This window comes from Rhipicephalus microplus, chromosome 3 (genome assembly GCF_043290135.1).
Source record: "Rhipicephalus microplus isolate Deutch F79 chromosome 3, USDA_Rmic, whole genome shotgun sequence".
NCBI lineage: Eukaryota > Metazoa > Arthropoda > Arachnida > Ixodida > Ixodidae > Rhipicephalus > Rhipicephalus microplus.
Genome location: NC_134702.1, coordinates 163,327,114 through 163,352,256, shown reverse-complemented (window position 1 = coordinate 163,352,256; position 25,143 = coordinate 163,327,114). Strand labels below are relative to the sequence as shown.

General features: G+C 45.8%; 1 protein-coding gene and 1 pseudogene across 1 annotated transcript in view; one reads left to right on the top strand and one right to left on the bottom strand.

The window, feature by feature from the left end:
* Positions 1–25,143, bottom strand: part of LOC142803987 (uncharacterized) — a 288,782-nt gene that overhangs the window by 186,113 nt on the left and 77,526 nt on the right. The window lies entirely within an intron of this gene.
* On the top strand, positions 9,077–13,689 carry LOC142802653 (uncharacterized; annotated as a pseudogene).

Below are 25,143 nucleotides of genomic sequence, written 5' to 3'. Positions count from 1 at the left end.
ATTGCTAGAATCATACATCTGAGACCTAGTCGTGAATGGCCAACCGTGCCGCATGCTCCGCGATTCGGCCGCCACTATGGATGTAGTGCACCGGTTTTATGTCTAGGAAAGTCAGTTTATAGGAGAATGTGCGTGGACAAGACAGGCAGTAGAGGCTAACAGTGTATGTCTCCCAGTAGCAAGAGTCCACATCGAAGGCCCTTTCGGAGTTCTAGACACCGAAGCTGCCGTTTCAGCACATCTCCCAGTGCAGTACCCGTAATTGTTTTCTAATAAGTCAGAGTATTTGCTGCGACAAAGAGGAATTGGGTTCAGTGAGGGTATCGTACAGGCCCTAAATTGCTCCAAAGCGAGGGAGCTCGCAGCTCAGACAGTTTGTGAAGATCTGGGGTCAGAGGAAACAGCTTTAGTGGAGCCTTCTTTACCTGGCCCTATAAGGGAATCTGAAAACACACTATCTAAAGAAAGATGTAGGAAACCGGATGAACCTGAGGCATCTCGAGAAGTAGAATGCACTGTAAAGTCGAGAAGCAGAATGCACTGTACAATCGAAGTAGGGGAGGCGTGGACAAGATGGACTTTCTCTTGAGCTTGTAACGCACCAAGATCAGGTCAAAGAAATGGACGCTGAGAGCGATATTCCATTTTGTAGACCTAGCTCTCTGTAATGCTTGGATGGAGTATTTGCGTGAGAATGCACACACATGGCGATCAAAGCTGCTTGATCTTCTGCACTTCCGTCTGCAAATCGCTGAGGCTCTCATTAGCAGCGTACCAAACACAAGAAAGCGTGGAAGGCCTTCCTACGAAGTCGAACCGGCGGATGTTCCTGAGGAGAGGAAAGCCCGCATTCGACGGCCTTGCTCGGATGCACGCTACGATGGAACGGATCATTGGCCAGAAGCTCGGGACCAAACGCTTCCTTCTAGATGCAAGTATGAAGGTTGCAAAGGAAAATCAAGAGTTTTTTGCAAGAAATGTGAAGTGCCGCTCTGCATGACCAAGGATCGCAACTGCTACTACAAATTTCACACTTGAAAGACTTTTTTCCTGTTTCTTGACCTCTATGACGCTATGTACACAATTCTGTACATGACTGTAAAAAATAAACTGCGCTTGTACTTTTGTCGGAAGCCTGTCAGTTCATCTTATTTGGTCAAATATAGAGAGTTGAAACACAAAAAAAATTTTTTTAGATGGAAAAAGCGAGTGGCGTCTGCAAGGGTTAAATAATGATGTGATTTCAAGATCTACGACGACAAAATTTCTCGGTGTTGTTCTAGATGAAAATCTGAAGTTCCACTATCATACACAATCACTTATTCAAAAAATCTCATTCGGCATTCACATCATTATAAAAACTCGCGATTTTTTTCATCTGGGCATTCTCATGTCTTCATACTATGCGTACATACACAGTCACCTCTCATACTCCCTTTCATCCTCGAGTAATACATATTACACACCTCTTCATCATCTAGAAATCTTGCAAAAGCAAGCATTATGATTGGTTACATTTCAAAATCGTACATCTCCCTCTGCTCCCATATTCCGTTGTGTATATGTTCTACCTTTGCGCATGTTATTCCATCAAAAGGTGTCACTACTAATGTTGCGTCTGATCAATATTGATCTCAACATTCCAGGTCTTACTCGCTCTAGCTTCATCAATAACAATAATACAAGATTTTCAGAACGACTAAATCTACTGCTTCCTAAAATTAGAACAAATTCTGGGCAATTTACTGCTGCTTTTTTAGGCATTTCAATTTGGAATTCATTGCCATCGAATATAAAGTCATCTTCATTATCCTGATTCAAGCCTAAAACGAAGGAGCATTTTATTAACACTTTGTTAGACACATAGAATTCACTACGTTTTGTCTACCTTACAACTTAACAATGTGCAGTTGACACTTCCAAGTGTCACTTTTGCCAATTTTGATACTTGTTCACATGTGAAGCTGTTCGTGCCACTGTCCTTTGCTTGAAATAATTATGATTTCTTCTATCTGACTTTGTTAAAATTATTTTATCATTTACGTTTGTGATTGTCATGGTTGGCTTTTTTATACTTTTATTACTTATGAATACTTTACCCTTTACTACCAAAGCTATAGAAATTACATAAAGTAAATGACTCACTGTTCGTCTAGCTTTTCTGTAAACCCCCATTTATGTTCTGTTAGGAGGTCCCCCCCCCCCCCCCCCCGACAGTTTTCACTCCGGGACCTCTGAAGTTGCACTTCTTGTCCACCTTGTAATCTCGACAAATTTCGTCAAATAAAGATTTCAAATAATTTTACTTGCGATCCCTGACTTATTTAGTATCACAAATTGATTTGGTCATGCTTGGAGTTTAAATTGACACGAACCAAAGGACACAAGAAAAGATACAAATGACGAAAGCACTCTATTTCTTACTATATACCTACTCGTACCTTTCCTAGAGCCCCTTGTGCTTTTGTTGCTTTGTACCCTTCACCATTCGGCGCCATTACCTCCCAGGGATCGAACTTGCGCTCTGTCGGTAAAGGAGGCATACATGATTTCAATCAAGTGGATTTCCAAGCTGAGTGCTGAGAGCTGGGATATGTTTTGTGCAGAAGAAATTTCACTAAGCTGCATCAGGGCCTTGATAAGCGCGATTTGGAAACGTTACTTTTAATTCGTTCATAAATTCTTCGAACCTTGAACTTCCATTAATGAAGACATAAAAACGCAGACAACAGGAATGCATGTAAATATACAGAAGTCTCCATTGTGAAGAGATCATATATATATATATATATATATATATATGAAAGTAGATGCGCTTTCACATAACGGTTTATTCTGCCGCCGTTTCGGCGGGAGCCCCGTCTCCCAACGAACGACTCCGCCAACACAACTGGCATGCGGTGAGGCAGTTCAACTTCGAGGCTCAGGAGTTTACCCGGCGACTGCCGAGATTGTGCCATGAAAGAGAGGGCGTCTTCTATGTGAACCATCGCATCGACGTGCTTCCGCCGTGGACCGCGCTCGCGGCCGATGGTCTGCACTCAAGCTTCGCCGGAGTGCCTCTCTTGGCCTGGAACATCTACAACCTGCTCCTCGACCTACTGTGGCCATACATCACCAACTGGCTGGGCCATGCGCCACAACCGGATGCGGAGGCCTACGAGCTTCAGGAGACGCCATCCTATCCCCAGGCACTGCGGCGTGACCCTCCCGATGCCACCTGTCGAGGCGGTGAAGGGAAGAAAGAGAACCAAGCAGCCTCAGAAACAACCGCTGCCCCTTCTACAGGCCAGCATATACCGTCAGGACCCCCCTCACAGAGTGCACAACCGCCATCACGCTTGCCACGGCTGTCGACGACGCCTACGAGACACACCTCGGAAACAGCGACGAAGGTTATTCCGGGCCAACAATGACGGCCAGCTGTACCACAATCAACAGCAACCAGTGGCCAGAATTAACCACCCGCAAGCAGAAAAAATCAGCAGCCAAAATTATCCAAGAGCAAGCAGCAACCACCAGCAGCCAACAGCAGTCGTCTACAAGCCAGCTCGTCACTGGAGGCACAACGGGATGGAGCTCCAACCCAAACCCGGTACGACCTTCGGGTACCTTGCGGCTCTATTCGCCGCGTCTGTGCAAAGTGACATACTGTCTATGCGAGTGGGCAAACACCGTCTGTTTCAGATGAATTAGGCCATGGAACGGGTCCAAATTTTCTTAAACTTCGAAAAGTTATTGAAAAAAGAATACGGCACGAACTTGACATGCAAAGCCTCGAACAATATGTACTGGCGGGTACGGCTCCGAAGGGGGCTGCGCTTGTCGCCAACACCATTGTTGCATAGCTTTGCCAAAGGGGAATTCTCGATCGCGCCACACAGGAGCTAACTAAGGTTACCGTTGAACACTGTACTCTAAACGCACTGACAGACGAGGAGTGGTATATAAGAAATAACTTTCCTGTTTCGGAGTGGGAAGCTAAAGAACTCGACGTATTTGAGCACAAAAAAACAGAGGAAGTAGAAAAACTTAAGAGGAAGAAATTCGCGCAAGACAATGTGTCACAAGCTGCTGCTTACAGAAAAAATACTAAACCACCCCTCGTTCAAAAAAATTGCCACCACACCCTAAAGAGCCAAAAGTTATTAACCTTTCTGATAAAGAACTTAGCAAAGGAGAATTGAGTGTACTATCACGCGAACTTACGTTCTGCCCTGGCAACGGAAGGTACGATAAATTCACGCTCCTACAAGACCTAGACGACTTTGCACGAAATTTACGATTGGAGGAATATTTCTTCGATAAACCCCAAAAAGATAACGCACTTTTTCGTGGGGTCATCGGACGGCAATGGACCCGAGACACCAACAGAGATCGACATCTGGATCTCTATATCCTCTTATGACCTGTTGTCGCGATTTCGCATCATACCGGTTTTAAGCCGCACTACCAGAAGAAAACATCTGTAGGCGCCACTGCTGTGCTTAGAGGTAATCTACAGATGTCTGGCAACACATAAAAAAAGCAGCGCCATCTACCCTCTATTCAGTAAAATGCTGACAGCTGCCGTTTTTTCGGTTGATGCCGACGCACAACATTCCTCGGTGCCCATCCATTGACATCCGTCTCCTTTCAAGGTATGTAAATGTTTCGAATCTAAAAAATGTTGTGCAGTGGGCACTTGGTTGACTAACGCACGGAGATAGCGTAAATTATTTATTTTTGAAGATTAGTTGTTTTGAAGAATCGCGCGTCGTTTTGTCGCGTTTTCACATCATCAGGCTCTAGATTCCGATTTGTGCACAACTTCATCTTCCTTGGGATGTGGCCAAAGAAGTAGTAATTCTTTTTCCCTGTTATAATGCTTTTCGTCAGTGATTTATTTCTGAAGATTAGAATTTTAGATTGGTATTTTTTTCAATCGCACGTGTCTTGGTCGCATTTTCACATCAAGTTGTAGCGTCCCTGTTTGCGCACAACTACATCTTCCTTGGGTTATGGTCAAAGGCCGAGTAATTGTGTTTTTTTTCTTTTAGTTATTCAATGCTCTTCATCTATGATGGACTCTAGAAGGTTCTACGGGATCAGGGTTCCACCCTTTGAAGACAGCGAAGATAGCTGCCTCAGCGACAGCGACTCCGATTACAGCCCTGACACGGAAGACGCTGCCCCAGCAGATCACTCTGGGCAGTCTGGGAGTGACACAGGTATGCAACCTTGACTCTTTTTTTTTTTTGCCTGGCACATTCACAAGCTTTTGTGGAATGTGAACCACGTGGTCCGCTTTCTTGTTTTTTTGTTGCTGTTGATGGGCGAGTTGAATGCGGCTGCAATGTGAAACGCCGTCGGCGGTTCTTCGTGTTATATTGCGTTGGCGCATCTTTGCTTTTTCTTTTTCAAGCCAAGGTTGTATGGCTTCTCCAATGTAGTATGCCAACGTCGCAATGGTTTCATTTTCTTTCTTTTTTTTTGCAGATGACGAAGATGAAACACAAGAGCTGTCCACGTCAAGTGCAAGAAGTTTCCTGTGGAAGCGAGTGAATCATGCACGAACATGCCAACCTCAATGGGAAGACAGTCTTCCAGACCCTCCAGGTGAGCCGAAAGCACCCACTGAGTACTTCCAGTATTTTTTTGACGACAAGCTCCTTCCCGAGATTAGTGACCAATACAATCTTTCTGGAGTGCAGAAGAATGCCAACAAAGCATTACGCCTAACATGGACTGAACTAGAGCAGTTTCTCGGTGCCACAATGTACATGTCCACATACAGGCTTCCACGATCACACATGTACTGGAGCCGCGAGATGAGAGTAGAAAAAGTGGCAGAAGTTATGTCACGTGACAGGTGGAAAACCATAAAGAGCAACCTTCATTTCAAAAACAACGATCTCCTACAAGCGAATGCTGGAAATGACAGGCTCTTCAAAATTTGACCACTGATTGACAATCTGCTTCCCAAATTTCAAATCCTTTCAAAGTCACAGATGCTCGTGGTCGACGAGCGAATTGTGCCGTTCAAAGGCCGTTCATCTCTCAAGCAATATGTCCCTAGCAAACCTCACAAGTGGGGCTACACGATTTTTGTACTTTGTGACACCCACGGACTTGTCTACGACTTCTCCATTTAGACAGGGAACATCCGTCCCGTTCCTGGTTTACCTGACCTTGGAGCGTGCTCTAATGTTGTGCTCGAGCTTTCGCGCTCTATCCCAGAGAACAAGAACTACTTGTTGTTTTTTGACAACTTGTTCACATCCATAAAACTGCTTGTAAGTTTGCATCAGCGCGTTATTCCAGCCTTGGGAACTGCGCGGGCAAACAGGATTTCTGGATGCCGACTGCCCAGTGATGCAGAAATGAAGAAGGACGGAAGAGGAAGCCACATGGAGCGGGAGGCTACTGTTGATGGGGTTGAAGTCAGAGTTGTGAAGTGGTACGACAGCCGAGGAGTGAATATAGCCAGCACATTCGGGAGTGGCGAGCCCCTAGGAAGCTGCCAGCAGTTTGACCGCAAGAAGAAAGGTGCGAAATTTAGCAACTTGCTATTGTGAAGACATACAACACCTTTACGGATGGAGTAGACCTCCTAGATGGGCTCATGGCATACTACAAAATTTTTCTGAAGTAAAAAAAATTTTACCTGAGATTTTTTTTCTCATTTTGTTGATATGGCTGTTGTGAACAGCTGGCTTCTCTACCGAAGGGATTGTGATGCTCTAGCAATCGCCAAAAAACAGCAACTAGATCTTTTAGCATTCAAGGCTTCTTTAGCCAGCTGCCTCTGTAATGAGAACAAGGGCATGATGAAGAAGAGGGGCAGGACGTCTCTTTCTGTGGAAGCGTAGCTTGAAAGGAAAAAAAGAAGAGGCCCAACAGCTCCAACACCTAATGGTCAAGTCGGTCATGACAATGTTGGCCACTGGCCTGAAGTGTCGCAGCAACGACAACGATGCAAAATGCCTGGCTGCAAAGGCCAACCTGTTTCTTTCTGCGCAAAGTGCAAAGTTGATCTTTGTATAAACAAAAGCTCAAAATGCTTCATTTCTTTTCACAAGAGCTGACCTACAAGTGTTCTGAGCTCAAAGAAATGAGCTCTGAAGTATGTTCGAAAATAAACATTTTCTGATCCATTACGACCTGTTGTCGCGTTTTCGCGACATAGCCGTAACTTTTTTCCTAATACCCCTACATGTATAAAAGTTGTTGTGTAACTTCTTCATAACCAGACCATAAAAAGCCACAGCGAAAGGAATTTTGTTATGCCGTACACTAAATTCAGGCTAGAAGAGAATATAGATGCGGTTCAAAAAAATGTTATACATGCGTACAAGGTGCACAAACCAAGCATGAATAACATATCAAATAGAGAAAGAGAGGCACTACTCACGTTGAGCAACTGCGAAGATTTCGTCATTAAACCAGCAGACAAAGGAGGCGCAATTATTGTTCTGAATAAATCGGACTACATTGAGGAAGGCAAGCGACAACTAAATAAGAAACAATTCTGCAAACACCTCGACTCTGACCCTACCACCGAGCACAAAAAGATCATTGTAACAACTCTAGAGGATCTCACACGTGAAGGCGCCATTGATTCAAAGCTTAAAAAGGCACTTTTCACGGTACATTTGGCGCCTGGTCGTTTTTACATGCTGCCGAAGATTCATAAAGAGAGAAACCCTGGCAGACCCATTAAATCAGGCACGGGAACGTTAACAGAACCTATTTCCAGTTATATTGATTATTTAATCAAAGACATACCACCCACACATGAGTCCTTCTTGCGTGACACAAACCATTTCCTTCGGGAAATATCGGTCGTAAAAATTCCAGACGGTGCATTTCTCGTAACATTGGATGTTAGCTCACTCTACACAAATATCCCACATGACGATGGTGTAAGAGCACTTGTTGAACCGTATGGCACCCACAACCCTGTCGCATATCCCAGCAAAAAAGTAATTGAAATCTTAACAAGGCTTGTACTCCAATTGAACAGCTTTGAATTTAACAACCAGTACTACCTTCAAATCAGCGACACGGCAATGGGTACAAGAATGGCCCCAAACTATGCTAACATATTCATGCACCACTTAAGAGTCCAATTTGCTTTCATCTTGTGATATCAAACCATTATTCTACAAACGGTACCTAGATGATATATTCATAATTTGGACACATTCGGACACATTAAAGGTTTGTGAGGCCAGCACTGCTAAAGCAGTACAATGACATCTGTTTGATAGACTACCACAGCAAAAATGTGCAAAAGGATGACCAAGACTTGGTAATTGGACACCAAGCTAAGTGTGTTGTTGAAAAGCTCAAGCCAAATGACAAAAAGGAATTTTTCGAGGCTTTTAGAAGGTACATGGTTGCTGCATGCGACTACATGCAGCCTCAAATTTCCTTTCAGAAATGAGGCTTTGATCAATGCACGTGTTGCGGATATTGAAGCTATGGATAACATGTCATTTAAGAATGTCCTTTTCTTTGTTGAGCGGTTTTCAGCGTTATTGCCACAAAACGAGCAAGAGACCAGAGATCAAGGTATTAATGCACTGGAAATAGAATTTGTAAAAATGCAATCTTTCAAAATTCGTACAAATATACTGGAACAGAAACGGGCCGATGTGCAGTGGAGAAAAATCTCGCTGCTGAAAGGCGAAGATGGACTTATGAAATTTAGTCGCATTGCTCAAGTGATGCTGGGAATCCTTTCAGTACCGCACACCAATGCTGAATGCGAGCGGCAGTTCAGCATTGCGAGGAAGACTCGAACAGAGTTCTGCAGTTCCATGTCAGATAAGACACTTAGGCAACCACTTCAGGCCAAATGTCAAAGCCACGGACCGTGTTATTCACAAGTATATTCTGAGGAGTTTTTGAAGAGGGCCAAATCTGCCACAACAAAAATTGGCAGTAATGTAACTGCGAGTGACACAGCTTGGACTGTTCTTTGAGGGACAGCTTGGACTAGCAAGGCGCTAAGGTTGGACTCCATGTGCAGTTTCTCCGTGCAAAAAAAAAAAATTCTTTTGGCAAAGTGTTGAAGTGGCAGCGGTGAACAATGTTATGCCCGACAGTGCTCGAAGGACTTCTCGAAAAAGGTGACTTCAACCACGTCGAAGATTTGGTGGTGGTGACCACAGCGGGGTAGGTTGTTGGAGGTTTACAAAAACTATATCATTAGCGTGCCATGATAACTCCATAAAAATTCAATCTTGAGAAAAAGCGTGTGAAAAATTCCATCCCCCATGTAAAAAGCTTTGCAAACTTCTAAGCATATCTACTTTAGTGAGTGCACTTCATTGTCTGTTGCGTTCCTTCATAAATAGCCTACAGCCTCAAATATTTCATATCAGTGTGAAAAGCATGTTTGTTTCCTTTGTGCTGCTGTATTGCGTAACTGCGCAAAGCATTGCCTTGCGCATTTACCCTCATGCAGTTTGCATAAAATGAGGTATTGGCATATGCTTGAGAATCGGGGCATGTATTCTTTCCCTCATCCTCCTGTATACGCCACATCATACACATATCTAGTGCAGTGCCATGTGTGTTTGATAATTCCCATTACATGCTATGCATTAATGATATTTCTGATATTACACATCTTGAATTAGGCTACTACAATGTAAATATCAATCTACCGTGTAGCCTCGCTTATACATACTTCCAGTTATGTCAACACCTATTTATGACGAATTTGCTTGGTAACGGGAAAACATGTCAAAATATGTAATTTACTGAAGACCTAAAGTTTGTACTAAATTATTGAACACTATTTGAGGAAAGTTCACGCTAACCCTACCATGTACAACACCTTTGTTACCAACTGAGAATCTAATAAAGTACTGCATTTACGCCCCTTTAGACATGGCGTACACAATAGACCATATGCGAAATTGCTTTGTGCTCTGGCAACACTGTGCACTTCGACCCCGCCACCATTTTAATGTGGGCGAGCGGTCGACGGAAACGCGTTCGCTAGTACGGCCGTACGACTTCTGAACACCTGCTTCACTGCGCTGAGCTACTGCGATGGCCACAGCAAGACGTTTCGCAGTGCCCGAACATGTGATGTGGACAAACTGTTTAGAAAACTTGCCGCATATATCGAACGACACTGTAGCGGACCTAATAAACCAGGCGCCGACGTCATCCAAGCAGCAAACAAAATCTTATGCCTTCGCCGTGGAAGCGTACACCTTGCCGTCGACGGTTGTGACCAACGCCTGTGAGACAAGGTAGGTAAGCGACGTTTTGTGTAACCTTCTGAAAGCATGCAGTGCTTTTCCTTTTGGAGCAACGTACAAATAGTGCCGCCGATGTTAACGTCGTGCGGGCGTTCTCGGCGAGGTCGGTCATGTCACTGCGCGTTTCTTTCACTAAGCGTGCTCACGTGCTTGGATAACTTGTCATTATGGCTTGGCAAGAGGAGGCTATGGTTTGGCGTTTATTTTTAGCACGTCCGATCAGCAGGCGTGGTCGCGCAGGAACTTCGCAGCTGTTCCGGTGGTGCAGTGTGCATGCCTTGAAGGACATCGCTCGTACTATGAAAACAGTTTTTTGCGCAAACAAATTTCGCGTCCGCACGTATGCATTACTGGTCTAATATTAATGTGCTGCCTTTACGAGTGCGCATGCTGCTTTGTATAAAACACGACGTACGCTAATTTGTTCACTAAACATTTAGACTAAACGGGTCTACAAGGACAGCTAGAAAGAACGGAACTGATCCACCGCAAGTGTCAACGTAAGTTAACAGTGGGACTCCTTAAAAACCTGATTCATTCAGTGCATGTTGGTTTGGAGATTTTTCAGCAGCATTGGCATGTGGTTTTCCAACTCGTCAATAAAAAGCAGTGTTTTTTATGTTACACTAGAGGTTGTTCACATCGAAGCACTTCATGCAGGTTTTGTATTATTGCACTGTAACGTCAGCTGCGCAGGGGTTTTCCCGAATGACATAGTCATTACTTTGTGGAGAGTAGGTTGCATAACCTTGTTGCTTTGCATAAAGCTGTCATGGCAAGTGCCACGACAGCTTTATTCGTACTTGTGATATGGCACTCGGTAAAAAGATGACAAACTTGACTGTGTGCAGCTTACAAAGTTCTTTTTTTTGTTGTTGTTGTTGCTCTTACAGTCTCGGGATTGTCTATGCACGTGCCACGTGCTACTGAAGCCAGAAGAAGAGTGGGCGGCCGTACAAAGTCAGCTTGGCTTTGAAAAGCGACAGTGGAGCAGTGGCAGATTCCACTTGTGAGTGCCCCGCTGGGGCTGGTGGTGCCTGCAGCCACATTCTTGCGGCTCTGCGCCTCCTTGTTCTGCTGAAGCAGAAGGGCTTCAAAGAGGCACCACCAGAGCTTTCATGCACCGAGTTGCCGCAGCAATGGAGGCGCCCCCGACGACAAGGCATCAGGCCTATGGCCGTGCAGAACGTGGACTGGCGGAGTCCACGTGAGGGTGGCATGGGCATGCCAATGCCCGTGCGACTTTTTGATGCGCGGGCTGAGGAGCAAAAGGAGCAGCAACACCTCGAAGCGATCCATAGCCTGGGAGAGGACCTCCAGAGCCTCGGGACCTTCGACTTTGCTGCCATTCTCCTTGCTGCTGGGGGGCCGTCAGTGGACGCAAAGCTTGGGCCTGCGCCTGCGGGGTCTGCACTGTCGTACCAGCAGGCAAAACTCCCTGCAGGCTTCACTACGTGGATGTCACCCAGCATTTCGCAAGGGGCAGCCACCGTGACACCAGTGCCAGCTTTGACTCTGTTTAGTGACGGAGCCTCACAGCCACCCTTGCCCGGCAGATTCACGGCTGAAGAATGGAGGGTGTTGACTGTAAGTGCAGTATAGAAAAGATACTTCTCTCTGCACTGGTGGAGTGTCTACCATTGATGCTTTTAACTGATTAGGTGGACCTAGATGTAGGGCACATGCAGCCTAGAAATATTCTTATGCAGTCCTCTGTAAAAAGAGAAAACGAGAAAATTATGAATGCCCTATTTGCTTCCACCAAATGTTACAAATGCCAAGACAATGGCCCCAGTGATGATAGTGGTTAAGCAATTTTAAACTACAGGCAAACCCAGCACTAATGCTGTGCTTTATTTTATCAGTGCATATCATTGCTTTATGTTCTACGCTTTGAAGGATGTTAAGCTGTGTGGTTATTAAACAGTCTCACTCATATGTGCTTCTACAGGCTAACATTTGCTATTTGCTAGCTTTACCACCCAATATCCGTATTTTGATTCATTTCAATGCATCAGTGTAATGTTCACCAAGACTTACACTTAATCGAACTTGGGGCCACTGTCGATTGCATGTCCTCTGATTTTGTCAAACCTGCATTATAACAATAGAGCTTTAGAATAGGGATGACCGGGCGCTAACGCTGCGGCGGCAGGTGGTGGAGCCCGACTCAGGTGCGCATTCATTCTGTGGTGCAAACACCGATGCCTCGGTTGGGGTGTGTGCCACTCTCAAGCCCAAATCTCTAGCTACTTTTGCGAGGACGACAAACACCCCGTTGTTTTTTGTTTTTTTTTCTGTGCGCGGTCACCATCCACTGCATATGCCATTTTAAACATGAGGGGACACACGTGTGGACTTCTTTTTATTGTATTGCGCTTTGAAAACATTTGCAGCCTCATGAGCTTCTATATCCAAATGCAAAAAATATATGGAACCCTAGCTATCCAAGCTTTGCTTAAAAAACTGGGAACTGTGCTCCTCTCTTGCCTGTTCTTATTAAAAAGCACAATTTCATTGCTGCTGCTGTTCTGCCATTCATGCCATTGACTCTCCTAAAAGTGGCTCCTAAATCTGTCTTTTGATGACTGGCTATTAATCTTAGTGCAGCACGGTACCGAAAACAAACATTGGCATACCAGCTAGGCTGCAGGAAAGCTGATTGAGTCTTGCTAGTAATCAAAGTACAGTGTATGCAAGCTCTCAGCTGTTAAAAGTTTCTAGCGCTTTCTCATGCTATATTTACTTCCACATTGTGCAGGAGATCCAGCTGTCACAAGAAGAAGCTCGGGACCTCGAGCTGAACTCAAGGCAGCAGCGGCTCAGTGAACGCTGGCGACAGGCACGGGCCAATCGACTGACAGCGTCAACTTTCGGCCGCGTCGTCAGGCGGCAGGCATGGACGGAGAAGGGCCTCCGTAACCTCATTGAGCCGAAGGACCTCACGCACGTCCGTCCGGTGCAATATGGCATAAGGAATGAGAACATGGCCAAAGATAGGTATATAGCTGTCATGAACAGCTACGGGCACAATGTGTCAGTGCAGCATTGCGGCCTTGTGGTAGACCCTGTGTGCCCTTGGTTGGGTGCAACACCAGACGGACTCGTGTACGACCCGGAAGAACTTTCATATGGTGTGTTGGACGTCAAGTGCACCCATTCTCTGAAAGACTCTGAGCCAGAGGAAGCGAAGAAAAGAAAGTTTTCCTTGGTGTTCGGGGAAAATGGTGAACCGCAGCTGGACAGAGACCATGAGTATTATGCTCAAATGCTTGGGCAGATGGCCCTCACTGGCTGCTTGTGGGGCGATTTTGTCGTGTGTTCGGAAAAGCGCATTTGGTTCGACAGGAACGAGTGGGAGGATATGCGCAAAAAGCTTGATGCCTTCTTCTTTGAGCAAATGCTGCCCCGTCTTGCCAGGCGGTAATCAGTGAAGCTTCCAGATTTCGGCTGATTAGAGCGCCAAAGCTACACCTAACCTATGAGGCGTGCACAATACCTGCACACCCTAGCCAAGAAGTAACTCGGTGCTACCTTCGTGCCAGAGGATTTTTCAATACTAAAAAAATAACGCTCCGAGCTTTACTTGCCATTTGTGCATCTGGGCAATACTGTGCCCTGTAATGGATGGTTGCTAATTGTCTTGGCTGCCTGGGCATCTTAACGTGCACCTAAATCTCAACGCAGAGAAGGCAACACAACATAATACCTTGAGACAAAAAATTTTCCTTTTGCGGACATGTGGAAATAAAAACATTGGCTGCTTTATTGTGAACCAAACATACACAGGCTGATTTCATGGAAGAATTTTTTCAGATTCACTTTTTTCACTAGACTTCACATTGCCACAGCACAAGTTGTGGAGACCACAATAAGGAAATGAAAAATCTCATGCATCATATTTTGGGTAAAGATAAAAGATTGCATGCCATACCTATTATTATTAGACTCCCATCCAAGGTTTTTTAAGCAGTGTTTAATGAATCTTAGTACATACTTGCAGCATCCAGTTGCTTGTATTCATACAGAACTTAGTGAGCCCTTAAAAGTTTTGGATACGTCTAAGAGAATATAGATATTGTACGTGAGCTCACACTCGCTCGATTTAATCTTGAATAATTTAAAATCTCACCGATGAAAGTTCAGAAAAACACCATTTTTCAGGCATAGTGATACTTTGTAACGCATCAGTTTGAGTGATATTGCAGGAAGAGACGCAAACACAACGTAGCAGTTTTCTTAACCACATGCTACAGAGTCACAAGGGACATGTACTTTTGTGTTCCTGCACTTTTTTTTTTTTTTTGAAATAGAAAAATACTCCGCACGCAAAGAGTGCACCTTTCAAGCCATTCAAGGTGGACAGCACCACATGTTTTAACATGTGATACACAGCGATACACAGAAGTGCTACGGCCTCAAAAAAAGCAAAAAAGGCAACGAAACATGCCTAAAGGGGGGGGGGGGGGGGGAGAAAAGCTATGATTGTGGGCCACATTGCAATGCTGCGAATTAAATTCTTATCTCATCCAAATAAGTTATAATGTACATGCTAGCACCACTCAATCCCTTTGTGAGCATTTTTTTGGACTAGATTACTTAAAATTTAGTCTGTGGTAACCGAAAGCATGTCATGACTGGACACAACCACATCTTCTGCCATTGAGCTGCACATGGACAAAACAAAACCAGTTTATAGTCAATCTTTGCAAGATTTGTTACAATGAGAGTCAACTAGAGGTAGGTTAACAAACACAACACAGTATATGAACCATAAGGAAGCATTACAAATGAGCGAAGAAATAATAATAGAGCTTGACAAAGTACTGCGGTGAATCCAGGTTCGGGAGCCTTTTGGTAGCGTGAATGGTGTCCGGAGATGACCAGGAAAAAAAATTGCACAAGTATTTACACGGTGAGTACAAGTTTGGTGGTTACGTCTTTGAACGAATCACACAGTGAGCAACAACTTAACAGCGCACAACATTGCCTTCTTGCTCAAGGCTTTTTGTTTGCGCACGTGGCGCCCCTGAGTGCTCAAGTCACACAGCTGCAGATTACCAGTTTCACGGTCCGTGCTGTCATCTCCCTTTTGATCCTGCAGTCATCCTCCATTTGTGGGCTCGTTTCCTGGCCGGAGCAGCCGCTTTTCGGACTGAGGCGGAAAGTGAAATTGCCTGCGTGTTTGAGATTTCAGTGCACGTTAAAGACCCCCAGGTGATCAGAATTACTCCGGAGCCCTCCACTACGGCGCGCTTCATCGCCTGTGTAGCGTCGGCACGTTACACCTCACAACCAGTCAATCATCAGTCGTCGGTGCATTAAAACGTGCCAAGTGCTGTGTGTTCTTTTAGATGCGGAGCGTAACTGCGAATGCATCTTAGGCTTGGGCTCTGTCCCTCCATAGTCCGTCATCCGCACGCCACCTGCGCATGCGCCCAGGAAGACGCCGGCAACACTGTCGCTCCAGGAGCCATATCATGGTCGGGGCTCGTGCTGGCCCAGGAGGACACCAGCAACACTGTCGCTTCAGAGCTTTTAAAGTGGAAGCGGGCTCGTCTCGTGAAAGCAAGTGTGTGCGCTAGAAAAAAAAAAAAAAACTCTTGCACTTCATTGGTGCATTGCAAAAATATATGCTTTGTGATAAGTCGCAAAGTGCTGTTCAGATGGAGCCCCGTTACGCTCCACATCCTTCGCAGGAATCCCCTCGTGGGAAAAAGCGTAATTTTTTAGCTTGCCACATCTAAGGCTCTTGTTGCGGTTTGCCACTTGACTGTTGCATGAGAGAAGACTGGAAGTTGCTCACGATTGCCGTCACAGTCCAAATTTGGTTAATCAGTGGAGCCAAGGTTAACGGTATGGGTCTATCAAAAATGTGGAATGCCTTTATTCGCTGTATCTGCCGCTCCACGTGTATCCGCAAAGCAGCAATCTCCTTTGTAGATTTCACTTCCTCAGGTGAGAATGTGCCACCCTTCAGGAACGGCGGCAGGTTCAATTTCACTCCATTCTTTTCCAAGAGATCTTCGATGCGAAAGCCCTTATCTGCCATAACAGCATCTTCGTCGTCAAACTTCAAGTCTAAAAAACCACTCCTAATCACACACTCTCTGTCTGAGCTGGATTCTGTGAAAAGCTCTGACACGAAGGCGACAAGGCCATTAGGCAGGACGCCGATGAGTCCCTTGAATGTGTTGCTCGACTTGTATGGGAAGTACGTTGTAGATTGTAGGGACAAGGATGATGGCACCTCGCACTGTATTTCCGTGGCGTCCAGGATTACTCGAGTCGATGAATACTTTTCCTTAAACTCGGGTGCCATTGTAGCATCTACAATTCTTCTAGGAGCCCACAGAGGTAACAGGCCTAGTTTGGCATACAGGAAGTTAATCCACGATGTGCATATTCGGGACACAGTTGACTGGGCAATGCAGAACCTGTGAGCCAAATCATCTTCAAACAGGCCGAGGCGCAGTCGGACTAGCACCAAAAACAGCTCATTTTCCGTGCTTAGTTTTCTCTTCCGCCCTCGCGATGATCTGGGTTCACTGCTTTCTGTACGTTCTGAACGTAGAACGTTGCACCCATCATCACCGGGGTTCAAGTAGACCAGAAGTTTCTTGAAATGGTTGTAGCTTGGCAGCCCAGTGTAAAATAGCATGTCTTCGTCGCAGTCCTTGAACCGTTCCACTGTAAAGGGAGCCGTTCGTTCTCTTTCAGCAGCAAGTTGGCAACTCAAGGACGCCTTTTCCAAGCCCAGTTGCCCGATGATTCCTTTTGCAGCAACAAGCTGCTTCTTGATTTGGCAAAGCTCGTCTCGGAGCCGCGCGATTTCGTTGTTTTTCTGTTTTATCGTTTCGGCCAAACGTGCATTTTCACCTTCAAGTGAGCTGTTGAGCCTAGTGGGTTCCTCTAGACCTACCGGTGCTGCCTTCACTTCATCTGGGCTATGCATAAGCTCATCGCCTAGCACTCCTGGGCCTAGAACCGGGTTTTGGCTTCTTACTTGTGGTGAAGCACGTGGCTTTGGGGGCTTCCGTTCTTTCTTTTCCTTGGAAAAAGCAAAAACTGACGGAACTGCGGAGTCCCGAAGGAGGCTGCGGCCACTCACAACGCTAGGTATAAAGTCCGATGACCTAAAATGCTTCGAGCAGACCTTCGTTGACTTGCCGACTTGAAATTCCGGGCCTTCATCCCTCTTGATCGCAACAACCCACTTCTTGTATATCATTGCATCTTTCGGAAAGCGGTGGAAGGACACCTACAAGATATAAGCAAACAAACATTCAGTGCGACGTCATGAGCTAGGTTTCTCTTAGCTGTTTGATTGTTGTTTACAAACACAGGCACTATTACAAATTCATCTCACAAAGAATAGAGGTCACACTAATACGTGCATTGCAGGACTAATGATGCACTTGTAATGTGACCCACCCCCCTCAGTTTTTTCTGCGCACACTCCCCTTTTCTAGCAGCCTTTCCTAGATATGGCCCTTCACAGCAAGCCTTAAGAGGCATTAGTCACTTGTGGACACTGGGGGGAATTTAAATCAGTTATTTTTTATCTCCAGGTAGCTTCAAAGGTTTCTATGATCTGCGAGTCTAAGGCAGCCAAAAGGCAGAATCCCGTACAACTAAGTTATGGCTGCCTCCACAGCTGTATGTTTGATAATGCAACATGAAACATTTTTCAGGTGAGGTGAGTTGCAACACAACCAAATAGCTGCAACACAACTGAGCCGAAGAGACTAAAATGCAGAGAATGAATCCCGTCTCACGAATAAATGGAACTGCCGCGCTCTGAACTCATGCAGAACGTCATTCAGTCAAGCCCTGGCGATACTCATGGTGCCAGTTTTCCAAACCTACGGCAGCGCGCCCCGCTATCTTTTCAATTTTATTTCGTTGGTAAAGGAATATCGGTGAGAGAGGACCGAATGGAAAAGTTGCGTCCGCGCACGTTGGGGGAACTGAAGTTAAGCGCCTGAGCAGATACTTTTCTGTTCGAAAGTGGGCATAGCCCTCATCTTCCGAATGACAGTTTTATTGCTGCGCGGTGACCGTACTTGGGGACACAACGGAGTCTGAACGCGGACAAGCAACCGAGTTGCCTTTCTAGGATGCGTGTACGGCATGTTACTCGGAGTAGCGGAAGCACTACACGTCTCTGTGCGCAATCACCTTCAAAAATAACATTTATACGTCGTCTACCTACATGGTGTAATCTCATCACAAAACAGCCCGTCCTAACAATTCGGTTCTATCACACTAGTTACCCCAACAGCAGCGGCGCACTCTCCACTTGACTGCAGAGAATCACCGGGGCTCTTCGATTTACCATCTCGGACTCGCCGCGGGTAGTCCGAGGATTCCCCGAAGCCATAGGGAAATTCGAATGCCGGACAGCTTCTCGGCGAGTCCGAGACGGTAAATCGAAGAGCACCACTGTGGTGCTCTTCGATTTACCGTCTGGACGCCACGGTGGAGAGGGCCGAAGTAGTGAAAACACCTAGCCGCAAAGCTGACAAACCTATAAAAACACGGCCTGTCTGAGTAACACAGAAAAATGGTTAGTCCTGCATTGCTCTCGTGCAGCCCGTGCACCGCGGAGATTCATGCAACCTAGAATGTGCCCATAAAGCTTCTGCACGCCATACCCTGTTTTGCGTTTAAATGATCGTTGCAAAAACGAAATTCATGCCACATACCTTTCTCCCATCGCTGTCTGTGACTCTGTGCTGCTTGCACAGCGGTACACAGCAGTGTACTGTCATTTCGCCAGCAAAAAAAATCTGACTGCGACAGTCGAAGCGCGTACGTTCCGTGGTACGCTCGCATGCGGGTCGCCCGTGCGTAGTGGTCGAGCCTCGCCAGCATCAAAATGGCGGATAGGGTACCTGCTGCGTTCACTAGATGGCGCTGTTAATTTCGCATATTGCCTATTGTGTACACAAAGTTTTAGAACTTTTTTGCGACTGCCAGCCATTTTGGCGATTTCGAATTGCATGCCACACGTCTGCATCAAGTTTGAGAAGCAGCATGTAGCACCATCTACTTGAAAGAATTGAAAACAAACAAGGAGGAAGAAGTTCCGCGATGGATGTCGCTTCGTTCTACGGCAGCTCTGGTAAGCGGGTTACAAAAACACAATTTTCACCTCATAGCACAATCTCGCAATTATTGTGCATGGTTGGTCGATGGTCTGAGGAAGTGAATTAACAACTTGACTGAATATCAGCTTTTGGGACAATGAATTTGTCGTGATAAGAGGAGTTGACTTTATGCGTACACATTTGTGTACATTGTGCCGCTACCAATACAACACTACATTTCTTGCCATTTCGCTAATGGTGCTGCAGAAGTGCTTAAAAGGCTATTATTTTGCTTTTTTTTATACTTAGGGCTGGCAGACCATGCGAAGAATCGAACAAGAATAAAAAACAAAGCAGCTGCAAATCTGCTACTGAGAATAGCAGACGGTAATACGTCAGACATCAGTTTGTTGACGACGAGAAAGGCGACCAGCAGCTGACTCAAACTGAAAGCAGTTATTTCATCTTCTTCGTGCTTGCAAATGAATTTTTGTGATATTGAAGAATATATTTAAAACACAGGACAACCAACCAGACCTTGCGGTCGGGCCTTCATCATCGGTAGACGAAAACGACAACGATAAAGAGTACACTGTGAAAACTAGAGTTTCATGGACCGCGAAGGACTTTGTGCCGCCAGACACCACATTCCAGTGCGAGTACAATGACCCTGTTGCAGTCCCCGAACCTATTGAGCACTTTCTGATGTACATTTCTGAGGAAGTGTTTCAAGAAATGGCAAGACGCACAAACATTTATGTCATGGAAACGACAGGGACAATTCTCTCTCAACCACTCCAGATGAGATAAAAAGGTTCTTTGGTGTACTGATTATAATGGGAACCATGAAATTTCCGTGCATGCGCATGTATTGGCAACCAGCGACACAGATTCCTACGATTTGTGAAGCGATGAGCGTGAATAGATTTTTCAAGCTCAGGTCCGCTCTACACGTCACTGAGTCAACAACACCGCACTCACCAGCTGACAAATTTTGGAAAGTGCGGCCACTCCTAAACGTTGTCAAAGAACGTGTTTTACAGTTGCCACCTTCGGAGCACAACAGCATTGATGAGCAAATCATCCCGTTTACAGGCAGGGTAGCGGCGAAACAGTTAATCAGGAACAAACCCAACCCAGAGGGAGTAAAGGTGTTCCTTCGTTGTAGTGCAGCGGGCATGGCCCATGACTTTGAAATGTACCAAGAAAAAAGAACTGGTGTGTCCGAGGAGCACAAGAGCCTTGGCTTGGCTGGCTCAATCGTCATGAGGCTTGTCAAAGACTTGCTCTTGTATCGAAATTTCAAATGTTATTTCGATAACTACTTTACATCCATAGGTCTTCTGCAAGAACTCAAGTACATAAGGAACAATCCGCGCCAATAGACTGCAAGGCTGTCTTAAAGACTGACAAGGAGCTGAGAGGTGTAGGCAGAAGAAGCTACGACCAGAAAGTCACAAAGAAAAAAAAAGACTGTAACATCAATCTGGTACAGTGGCAAGACAACGAAGTCGTAAACGTCGGTTCAAGCTACGTGAGCGTGGATGACCTATCTACTGCAAGGAGGTGGAGCGAGGCCACAAAACAGAACGTCGACATCCCATGCCCTGCTCTCATAAAGAACTACAACACCTTAATGGGAGGTGTGGACAAAATGGATTTTCGCCTCTCGTTGTACCCTCTCTGCCAAAGAACCAAGAAATGGCCAGTGCGAGTCATATGCCATTTTGTCTCTTTTGCCATAGTGAACAGCTGGCTCGAATACATGAAACATGTGGAAGCAATCCGAATGCAGCATAAGAACACTCTGGATTTGCTGGTATTCCAGAATGAAATTGCCATGGCACTCGTCATGTACAGCAAAAACGTTGCGAAGAAACGGGGCCACCCAAGCCTCCAGGAGCTGGCTGAACCTTCCTCCCGCAAACTACACAACGCGGAGCCAAGGCCAGTCAACGCTGTAGCGCGTATGTTCGTGCCGCACAGTGTAATCATGTTTACATGCAAGTGTGGTAAAACACGAGCTCTGAGCATACACGTGCCGTGCTCTGACGTCACTGCGCATCCACTGTGGCACAGCGTTATCGCTGTGCCACAGTGGATGCACAGTGACGTATACATAAAAGGCAGCGTTGAATGTGTATACATAAAAGGCAGCGTTGAATAAACTTGTGGTTCTTCGTAGCGTTGAACTCGACTTATATGTGTCACCTACTGCACATGCACGAAACATGGTGTCAGACACCTGTACCCATGCCCATGCCATAGGAAACCACTGAGCATTCATCAGTCAAGCTATGGACTTCTTGAAGCCACCAGATCGCCTTCGTCTGGACGGAGATGTTAGCAAAAGGTGGAAAGTGTTTAAACAGAAATTTGAGCTGTTCCTCACCGCATCGGAGGCAAGCGAGAAACCAGACTGGGACAACGAAGGTGGCAGGCATCGAAGGTGGCACTACTGCTCAGCGTGGCCGGGGATGAGGCTTTAGAAGTTTTTAACAACTTCAGCTTCACCGAGGGCCAATCCAAGAACGACTTCGAGACTGTGGTCAAGAAATTCGAAGAGTACTGCGAAGCCCAGCTAAATTAAGTCTATGAGCGATTCGTGTTCCGGCAGCGAGTACAAGCAGATGGTGAATCAATCGAACAGTTCATAAGGGACCTGAGAAGACTCGCTCAATCGTGTAACTTCGGTACAATGTCCGAATCTATGATTTGAGATCAAATAGTGTATGGCACAAGAAACGAAAAGGTCCATGACAAACTTCTTCAAGACAAAGGGTTGACACTAGCTAAAGCCGAACAAGTATGCAAGGCGGCGGAACTAGCTGCAGCACAGACAAAAGTTTGGTCTCAAGAGAGACAAGTCGACCACGTGAAAGCAAGCGGATCCACCCTGGAGCGGCAGAAGGAATTTCGGTGCAGTTGCTGTGCACGCATGCATGCCCCACGAAGCTGTCCTGCGTTAGGACGCATCTGCAGAAAGTGTGGCAGCGAAAACCACTTCACGGTGCGTTGCAAGAGTGCCAAACAAGTCTCAGACGTCCATAGCAGGAACCAAGATGACGATAATTTGAAATTTTGAGTGTGTCAAACGGGAAGCAGCAACGGGACTGGATGGTGCCAGCGCAAGTCTGCAACATGCAAGTTTTCCTCAAGGTAGACACCGGTGCAGAAGCAAACCTACTGCCGTATGCTACATAGCAGGGACTGCGGCCAAAAGCGCCGCTCAAGGCTTGCAAAGCGGTTCTTCGTTCATATGAGGGAGCAGTCATCAACCATTTTGGGATTGCGACGCTCAAAACCGCCATAGGTAACCAAGTCTCAGACGTAGACTTTTTTATCGTGAAAACGGGGCGTCAGGCCATTTTGGGGCTACATGCCAGTGAGCAGCTGGGACTTTTCACGAGGTCAGTGAGCTCGATTACAAACAACAGCAGCGAGCGACTGGTCCAAGCTTACCAAGACTTGTTCCAAGGAATGAGGTGCGTCCAGCGTGAATACCGGATGGTGTTCTACTAAGATGCATTTACTACTAAGATGCATCTACTACTAAGATGCATCCACTATGGCCACATGTATAAACAAATGTAAAGAGCACGTCTCCTAGTGTTTTGGCCAGGTTTATAGTCAGATATTGAAAATGTCATTGTCGGGTGCGCTGTCTGCAAAAAGTACGCTTATAAACAACCACGTGAACTGCTGATAATATGCCCGACACCCAATCAATCATGGTGTCGCGTTGGCGTCGCTATCTTTCAGTACGGAGGAAAGTCGTACTTGTGCGCGTACGATGCACATTCTAACTTTCCGGAAGTGGAACAACTCGAGGATACATCGGCAGCGACGACTGTCAAAAGACTGCAAGCAATCTTTGCTAGGTATGGCATACCCCTAGAGGTATGCAAAGACAATGGCCCACAGTTTTCAAGTCGAGAGTTCGCCGTTTTTGCAAAATACTACGATTTTAAGCATACAACATCAAGTCCGAGGTTTCCCCAATCTAATGGCCTGGCCGAAAAAAGCATACAAATTGTTAAAAGAATTTTGAAAAAAACAATTGAAGGAAAAAATGACTTTTGGATGGGTCTTCTCAGCTACAGGTCCAGCCCACTGGAAGACGGGAGGTCCCTAGTGGAGCTGCTCCAAGGTCGACAACTGAGGTCGCCCATACCAGACTTCAACGAGGACCCCCGAACAGCCGTTAGGAAGCATGGGCAAGCGCAACCCAAGCGTCGGTCTCTTCCACCGTTGACCACAGGGCAAGTGGTGCGAGTGCAGGGGAACACCGGGGAAACAAAGGCTAAAGTTCTTAGCCAGATGCAGCCGAGATCATATGCTGTCATCACCGAGAAGGGCAACGTTCTGCGACGGAACCGCCAACACCTCTTGCCAACAGCGGAATCCTTTGACGACACGGAAGACTCTTCAGACGAAGAGAGCACAAGTGATGACGTCGCCAACCACCTGCAGTCCACAACTGATAGTGCAAGCTCTGTGACTGTAAGCCCTAGACTCAGACGGAGTGCCCGAAACCGAAGACCACCGCAGAGACTGGGTTATGGGAATAACTTTGAGCAAGTTACGTACGTAAACAGCACTGCTGAGATCTGAGTATTTTTAATGGTTTTGTTTTCTGAGTCTTTTGATTCAAGAAAGGAAGATATAGTGTATGTCCGTGCCGCACAGTGTAATTTTGTTTACATGCAAGTGTGATAAAACGCGAACTTTGAGCATACACGTGCCGTGCTCTGACGTCACTGCGCATCCACTGTGGCACAGCATTATCGCGGGACCTTCTTTCCTGCTTGGAATACATAAAAGGCAGCGGTGAATAAACTTGGGGTTCTTTGTAGCATTGAACTGTGCTTATATGCGTCCCCTACTGCACATGCACGAAACAAACGCTGTTCGCTATGATGGCCTAAACCGCTGGCCAGCCCACTCCGCACAACCTTTTGCTTAGCGTTGTAAGTTTGAAGGCTGCACATCTAGAACGCGCATCCGCTGCCAAAAGTGCAATGTGTTCCCTTGTCTTTCTGCCACCAAGTGTTTTTACACTTTTCATAGCAAATGAATAATTGAAAGCACGGTTTCCATGAGAAACACAGTATGTAAAAATGCCAGCACAACGTTGGCTGTGTGTAAATAAACCTTTTTGTATTTTGCAATTACCAGCAAATATGGTGTGTTTGTACTGTGTGGGGCACGATGCACACAAATGTGCACGCGACCTAAAACTAAAACAGAGGTATGCAGAATTTTTTTATGTGTCTAATTTATTCAGTAGGGTCATAGATGACAGAAAAGAAAGAGAAATTTTTTTATCTATAAGATTTATTCGTGTCTGAAGGAGATATGATAGAGTTGTAAAGAAAAAGTGCATTAAAAGTCATGTTTTGCCACTATTGAACTTGTGGAGAGATTTATAGGCCTCTGCTGCTCTAATCTTGAGCAGTTTGGTTTTTTTTCACTGCAGTAATGTGGCATGCGTGAAATCACATGGCACAAACTTCGTACTCCCAACACCATTTTGCTGTGCAGTTTCGCACTTGATTCACAAAAAGTGCGAAACTGCACTTGTGCAGTTTCGCACTTGTGTGTATTTTACGAAAGCATTACAAGGATACTCAAGAGAAACAGTGGTTTTGTTTAGATTTACAAACTGCGCTCTGAGAACTCTAATGTCATATGCCATATGTTTCACTATCCCGAGTACATTATTAACCGAGAAAATTAAGGTTGAAGTTACACTATTGAAATTTGTGCTGAAATGTCCATGTGTGACG